Source organism: Geospiza fortis, unplaced genomic scaffold (assembly GCF_000277835.1).
Source record: "Geospiza fortis unplaced genomic scaffold, GeoFor_1.0 scaffold40, whole genome shotgun sequence".
NCBI lineage: Eukaryota > Metazoa > Chordata > Aves > Passeriformes > Thraupidae > Geospiza > Geospiza fortis.
In genome coordinates, this window is record NW_005054297.1 from 16329168 (window position 1) to 16337004 (window position 7837).

Consider the following 7837-nt stretch of genomic DNA (forward strand, 5'->3'; position numbering starts at 1 on the left):
GTCTAGTTAAAACATCTCCTGCTTCTTCAAGGCTGATCTAGATCTTTTGCTTAGTGACTATTATTCAATCCCTAAAGAAACATAAACAACTGTAGTACCCTCACTTTCACGTTTAATTAGGAAACTTAAGGCAGATAGAAGAGTTCTTAAAAAAGTCTTTCCTGAAGGCAGGGCAAGAATCTGTTTTGAATAATTTTCCATTAGTTTAAGTCAATCACAGAATCAACTGCTGAAAAATATTTGCAAACTTTGCTTTCACTGTTGTTTTGACACATTGAAACTTGTTTCTGCTTGTCTGGATACTAGCCCTTAACACAGCTTGCTCACCTAGTCATGCAACAAAAGTTAGATTCCATTTTGATTCAGCAGTAGCTCAGATCAAACCAGAAGTCTTACCTCTTTCAAGAGTTTTCATTCTGCAGAAAATAGGCAATTTCAAGACTTAGCAAGAATAAAATCCCAAGAATTTAAAGAATGTTGCATTACCTTACAGTATATGTAGCTAATAATGCCCAAATTTGAAACAACACAGGTAGTTAAGTAAAGTTTGATTCAACCGATGCTGAAGAAACTCCAAAAAAATAAAAGCAGATTTGATACTGAGTAGAGAAATGAAGGAAGCACATCAAAGTTGCACATACCAAGGTAGACATATACATATATAAAAAAGTCTGTTACTCAGTGCTCTGGATTTTCACACAGCCAGAGTACCTGTAGAAATCAATTACTAATTCAACTATTTTTAAAGCAAGCCTTCACTATATTAATCAATACTTTCATGAACAAGCAGACCAGCTTCACATCCACATTTAGAGTCCTGAAAGCATCCTGCATAAACAGAGAGGTATTCCTAAGGACCAGCCATGGTATTTAAAAATCTGTAACCTAGATGAACATTACTCCTTGAAGAATTGACATTCTGTAACTTGCATATAACAAAGAAATTCATTAGTTTTGGATTTGCCATATAAGGCTGAATGAAAAATTAACCTCAGCTCAGCATCTCCTCCATGGGGGGGGGAGTTGGTAGCAGAAACAGACATAACAAGTTGCCCTCGCTGAGAACACACTGTTCCTGGCAACTAGTGACTGGAGGAATTCTCTAAACTAAATACTAATAAATTTGCTTTGACTTGGTCTTACATCAAGCATTATGAATGCCTGGCCTCCACAACACACTACAGTGCAGTGCAAAACAGTTCAGCTGGTTTTGCCTTCAGTAAAGCTCAGCTTACCAAACTTCAGTTGTGCACCTCCAGTGCTTACGCACAGCAGAAAAAGTCTTCAGTACCTGAGCTCTATATTTTCCCCTTCCCCAACTGAAATAAGAGCTTGGGGTAACAGCAGGACCACTTGGAAAACAAAAACAAAAACACACTAAAACAAAACAAAAACAAACAACCACAAACAACAACAAAAACAACAACAAAAGAAGCTTGGCAAGTAGGCTCTCCTAAAAAGAGGAGAGATTGGCTGCCAACAGCCTCAGATCCAGGAGAAATACACTAAATACACTACAACATACAGAACTGGGCTCAGAGCAAGATCTTGTCACTTCTACTAACCAACAAGAGGTGTCCAGGGGTGTGGTATTAAAGGGCAGGGGGACAGTCCAACAAGAGTTCAGGGTGAGGTAAACAGGAATCAAAACCAGATAATCACAATATATAATTCAATTTACAGGTTGACAAATTACTACAAGAATTCAAGTTAGTTTGTGTTAGTGTCACAATGCAGATGTCAATAATTTTTCACTTTTCCCGGTACTCCATCTGGAACTTAATTCTTTCAAGCAAATCATCACAGAGCATTTACTCAAACCCACCAGCTGTTTGTGAAGCCTGCATGAAGGGGGGACACGGGGTGGGGAATAAATCTGAAAGGAGAGGGCGTGCCCAGGCACGCAGGGAGGCTGTCAAGAGTGCTGTAATCAACTGAACATGCATTGATACCAGGCAAAATGCAGCATCAGCATTCCCTCAGAAAACCATATTATATGGTCATGATTACATGAAATTAAAAACCATACAAAGCATTTAATATGTTAATGTATTACACTACAACCAGTTTACTTGCCCTGGAACACAACACAATCACAGAAGTATGACTTTTTCAGCACATACACCTGAAGGCAGAGACGGCATCATCCGCACCAAACAGGCATTTCTCCCAACATGCTGTTCAGTGTTGCTTGACTATGCCCCATAAGAAAGCAGTAAGAAAACACAAAATGGTTCAGGTAATGTTGCATTTACACAGAACTGTAAATTTCAGAGCTCTCTCTGCTGCCTCAGTAATGTCACATTCTAATGTAAACTAGCCTATTGCCAAGCTAATCCAAACTATTCTAGAGAGGATTAAGCTGAGCTCCTATAACAACTTCACACAAACATTTATAACATTACAAGTACAATCTACTCCTAAAAGTGGATTACGTTAAGTTCTCATATGCTCATGGCTTTGCTTGCTTCCAAATACACAGTATCATCAGTGAGTTTACTGTGAAGATGTTTGTAAAAGAACAAAAAAACCCAACAAACTACCAAACCAAAGACAAACCCACCCCACAGGGTAGCTAAGCAATATCTGTACACTTCAGTCAAAGACATTTTAGAAGTCAGAAACCATGTTAGACACTTGATACAGTAAGCAGAAATAATGTGCAAGTTATGTTTGCAAGCAATCATGCAGGCCTTTTTGATTGAAGGAGTCCTATCACTTCCAAAGGCATAAACCATCAGGTTTTGCCTTCTACTGGGCTATTTGCTAGCCTGTTTCCAGACTGAAGCAGCAGCATAATATAAAAGTTACAGTAATCAAGGAGCATCTTGGCTGTAAGATATGGAAGAAGTAAAGTAGAACAGCAGTTCCACTTTGCTAAGATGAAAAATCCTTATCTAGTTAATTACTTATAAACTCTAGCAATCCTTGTTGACCTGTCTTTTAGGATATTGTGTTGTTCTCTCTATCTTCAATTTCAGACTATTTGTAAGCACGTAACACACAGAGATACTCCCACAGATTTATACAGTGTCTTGATAATACCATTCTTCATTTAATAATTGACAATTTTTAAATTTTATTGTTAGGTAAGTTTTAGGAGAACTCTGTGTTTAGTAGTGAAACACTATTCCAGTAATTTTTTTTTAAAAGAATAAAGCCCATCTTTTACTTAGATAACCAAGATACTTAATAACATTGTCTAGAAATGTCATCCAGTATTCTAGCGGTTTGGCAGTACATGCAACCTCCTAGACCAAAGTATTCTGCAAATGCAAATGTCTTGTCCCCCATTCTGTTTTACAGCAACTGCCAGGATGAAACTCACATAAGTCAGAGCTAAGCAAACACCAGCTACTAATACACTGCAAGTAAGGAAGTGTACTTTATTGTCTGAGATTAAGTGCATGATCAAACAAAACCAAAGGTACCTATCTCAATGTGGAAATGAGAATAGCAATAAGCCCCTCACCTGAATAGTCCAGCACACTGTCCTAACTTAATCAGACTCTCATTTGCAGCTTCATTAAGACAGCATTCATTGCTAGAAGTGTCAGACTGCTCACAAGGTTTTCAACATGGTCAGTTATATACTTAGTTATAATTTGTTTATCCATTGCCATCATGAACAAAGCCTGTGCGTGGTTCCCATGAGATCAATACTCAGTCTGTTCCTCTTTAGGAACTTGCAAGAATGCCATTAGGTTCTTTCTTAATGGTAAATTAGACATTACCTTTTCAGAAAGAGACTTTGGGGATTTTTTTTTTTTTTGCTATTATATCACAACTAAAATATTTAGCAAGAGCATATGTTATTATAAAAGGAAGGATAAACTTTCAGGTCAAAATGAAAGTAAGGAGCTTGAACTTGAAAAAACAAACAGTACATTTATTATGGCACTTCCTTGCAAGGTCAAGGTTCAGGTACTTCCTTTTGAAAGACTGGATTGAATAGGTTAAAAAATAAGTCTGAGAGTGTCAGAGCTCAGTGTTCAACAATCCTCATCAGTGTTCAAGTTATCTGACTAGATAGGGATTACAAATTAGATCACCTTCTCTGTTTCCTGGAATTCTGCTAAACTGGTTTTGTCCACTGCTACCATTTAAAGGGTACTTTCATACATTTTGGTATCTTGAAGCTATGAAACAGTGAGCCAGGATTATTCACAGAAATTTCCCCTCTGATTGAAATATTAATCCCTACTGATGGAAATACTATCAGTATAGGAAGAAAGGCAGTAATGTATTATGCAGAACAAAAATACTTCGTCAACTCCTGCTATGTCTGCTACTTGCTTACATAGACCAAATAAGGTTTGTGCTCTTCAAGAGTGTCCTCAAGTTTCAAGCTAGTCTTCAGATATCCAGTAATTTTCCTGACACCTCTCATCATACATTCTTGATCATAATTTCTCATTCTCTGACAAAATTTCTACATTCTTGATCACAATTTCTCATTCTCCATCCATCAGCACCCTTGCTGCCCATTTTCATTTAAATCAACTTCAAACAGAAGCTGTTCCAAATTAACAGGTCATTCCTTCCACCAACCTTTCTATCCTGCATTGTTTCTGTTCTTTTACAGACCTGTCAATCCTCTTAAGTTGCCCCATGTTCTTCTGTTCTCATCCTAGCTAAGTCAAACCTAGTAGAGAAGCAGGTAGACAGGGAAGCAGGAACAGTCATAACACCTTGGATTCTCAAGACAAATGGCAAGGTGTTTTTGCTGCTGGCTTTATGGTGGTTTGTTCTGGCTGGTTGTTTCTTTTTCTTTGTTTGCATGTGATTTTTAAGATTTGGGTTTTAAATACCTCATTATTTAATAATATTTAAGTGAAGACTGTCTGCTGCTAATCTCTCGTCTGACAAAGTACAAAGTTTTCACCAAAGCAGAAATACTCTGCAGAAGCAGCACAACATTGCAAGAGCGGTGGCTAAAATGCCAGTTGTAACCTTCAGAGGAAAAAAAAAAAGGTGGTTGTTTCCTAAAAATGAGCCACAACTTGGCAGGGAGAGTAGAAATGGCTTTAACCATTACCACAGTGTGCCAGGCAGCACACACTGAGAGTTCCTAAAGTTATGTGCTAACTTGAAGCTTTTCATGTCCCTGAACTTTTTACAAAGCATCAGTGCCCACAGCCCTAGTGCGAGTACTACACAACTTGGAGCTGACATTACCAGCACTCTCTGCATGGGCTCTATCAATGGAATCAGACTGTTAAAGACACAGAAAGATTCAGCTGCTCCCATGCATTGCATGTCCTTCAGATCTTCACCTACAACTGAGAAGCCTTTCAGCATTTGGCTATATTTAACATAGACATATGATATGAACTAGTTTACAGAGCATTTGGAGTACTCTCAACCTGTAGTGAAGACACTCTAAGTACAGCAGTATTATTTCGTTCTGGTGGAGTATCCTGTGCAATGCATCTATAACTTGATTAATTTCTATGAAAAAGCAGACCAAAATGGTAACTAATGACTGAAAGAGCAGCACCTTTGCCATGATCTTCAATTTCTACATGCTTTGCAGTAGAAATTGAAGAATTAATCAATATGCTTAGGATTTCTCACATTAACCAAGTCAGAAATTTAACCAGCTTGCTGTTTTTGCAGACTCAAAAGTTGTTTGCTGTGCAGAAGTGGTCATTTATTTAACAAAGACTACAGCCAGCCACAAATAGTTTCCACTGACATATCAAGAAGTTCTACCACTGAGTTAGGACTGTACTTTTGCACAGCAACATCATCACAGCAGAATTTAATTCTGAAGATGCTGCATTTCCCAATTAAAAAACTGCTTTTAGACTTAGAAATCTACTTAGGCTATTGATTCTATATAGTGGAAAAAATCTAACAAAACTGCAATAAACTGGTTACAGGAAATAATATTTTGGTAGCCAAATAGGAAGCAGCATCAACCCAATGATTAGAAGTCCTAAAGGTATAATGGTTCTTGAGGATTTCCAGTAAGTATTTCTGGATAGTAGTTTAAATCCCAGCAGTTTTGCCAGTATTTCACCTGCAGTGTTGCACAACTGAGATCTGGAGCAAGGGGGCAATTCACAACCATTGTTTCAAATGTTGTAGTCTCAGGCAAAAATAACCCAAATAAAACATATTTGGTTTATATTAAAAAGAAAATCTTGTTATTTTTCCTTCAAAGGAAACTGTTTCTCACAGTGAGATCAGTCCTGATACAAGAGTTGTATACCTTCTACATTTTTTGGTTGTTTCCCTTTGGACCCAGGAGACAAGAATCCCTAAAGAGGGATCAGCACTGCAAAGCTGCACACAGCACTGCACCTCTGAAACAGACAAATGGCAAAGAAATATGCTGTGGCAGTTTTGCAGAGCTGGTTTAAAAAAAAAAAAGGCAACAGCTTGATTTATGCAATGCTCTTGGGTAGCAGGCTGCAGTCAATGCTCTCTGGAAAGCACGAGCTCACCGTGCTGCTTGACACAGCTGATGACAGGCTGCTTGCAGCTCCAGTAGGGCTGAAATTCCACCAGGACCTGGAGGGTGGAGGACTGGAGAGAAAGGCAAGCTGGGCATATGTTGCTTGAAAGGCTGCCAGGGCCAGGTTACCCAAGGGACCCCCTGAGAAGGATCCAGACATGCAGGCTCACTGGTTGTGCCCTGCAGTTTCTCCTTGGCTCTTGGGATAGGGATCCATTTGAGATCTGAGCAGCAGCACTCCCAGAAAGGGAGTGCATCTGCAGGGTAACAGCAGGACTCAGAGCTTTTGTACAGAAATCATCCAGTCAGTCCATCTGAGATCCCACAAGAATGCTGTAGTCTAGCAAAGAATTATAAATTTCTTCCTTGAAACTCAAGTGGTACAAATTTGTTTTAAAATATTTTTCCTTTTATCAATTCGCTTGAAGTCAAGCATAAAATCCAAATGGTGCTTGTTATAGACTACATATTGTTTTACAGTATAGCCAAGCCTCTTCCAAAACTTTCTTCAGAGAGCTGGATGTTATAACTTCAGATGTAAGCTCCTCAACAAGTTCTCCTCATTCAACCAATAGCTGACTTGACAACTTCCCATAAGAGTAAAGCACATATACATCATCACATCACTGCAGATACCCTGGAACTACAGTTATATGTTACATGGGAACATTAGCTTTGATTTCAACTCAAAGCTGACTAAAATAAATGCCACAGGCACTGTCAGAATTGTTACACACCTAGTGCCACATCCATACTTGATGCTCCCCAGTGAGTTTCAGCTCCTGTACAGACTTCTATTAGACAAGAGATATGCACAGCTAGAGCACATTGCATGCTCTGGCACTGTCTCTGTGCTAACAAGTGAAAAAGCAACCCTCTGATTTTACAATAAATTAGATCATAACCCTTGAATAACTGACAACCTCATAGAGTCTCATGATTAACAGGCAAAAACTGCCTCTCTCTTGCTCTGGCTGGTTTTTTCAGAGTCAGCTTTGTCTTCTTTGCAAGGACTGATCACACATTAACTTATGCCATAAAGTACCCTCAGTCAGGCAATTTACTTATATACATGGATTGGTCCTCTGCACTCTTTAGGACTTGCTCACCCCACATTTAACCCTTCTGGCTTTCACTTTACTGGCTTTATAAGCCTCATGGAGTGAAATTGCGTACAGGCAGTGACAGCAGCATGATGATTTGAAAGCCATTACTCTGATCTGGTACACTTTCAAGCAGTCATTCTACAACCAGACATTCAGTCGTCTTAGCAGCAACCTACACAATACCATTTACTGGGCTCAAACACATTTAAGACATGCAAAGCTGCAGCAGTAAATAACTGGAAGAACACAGATAAAGGAGCTTCTCATT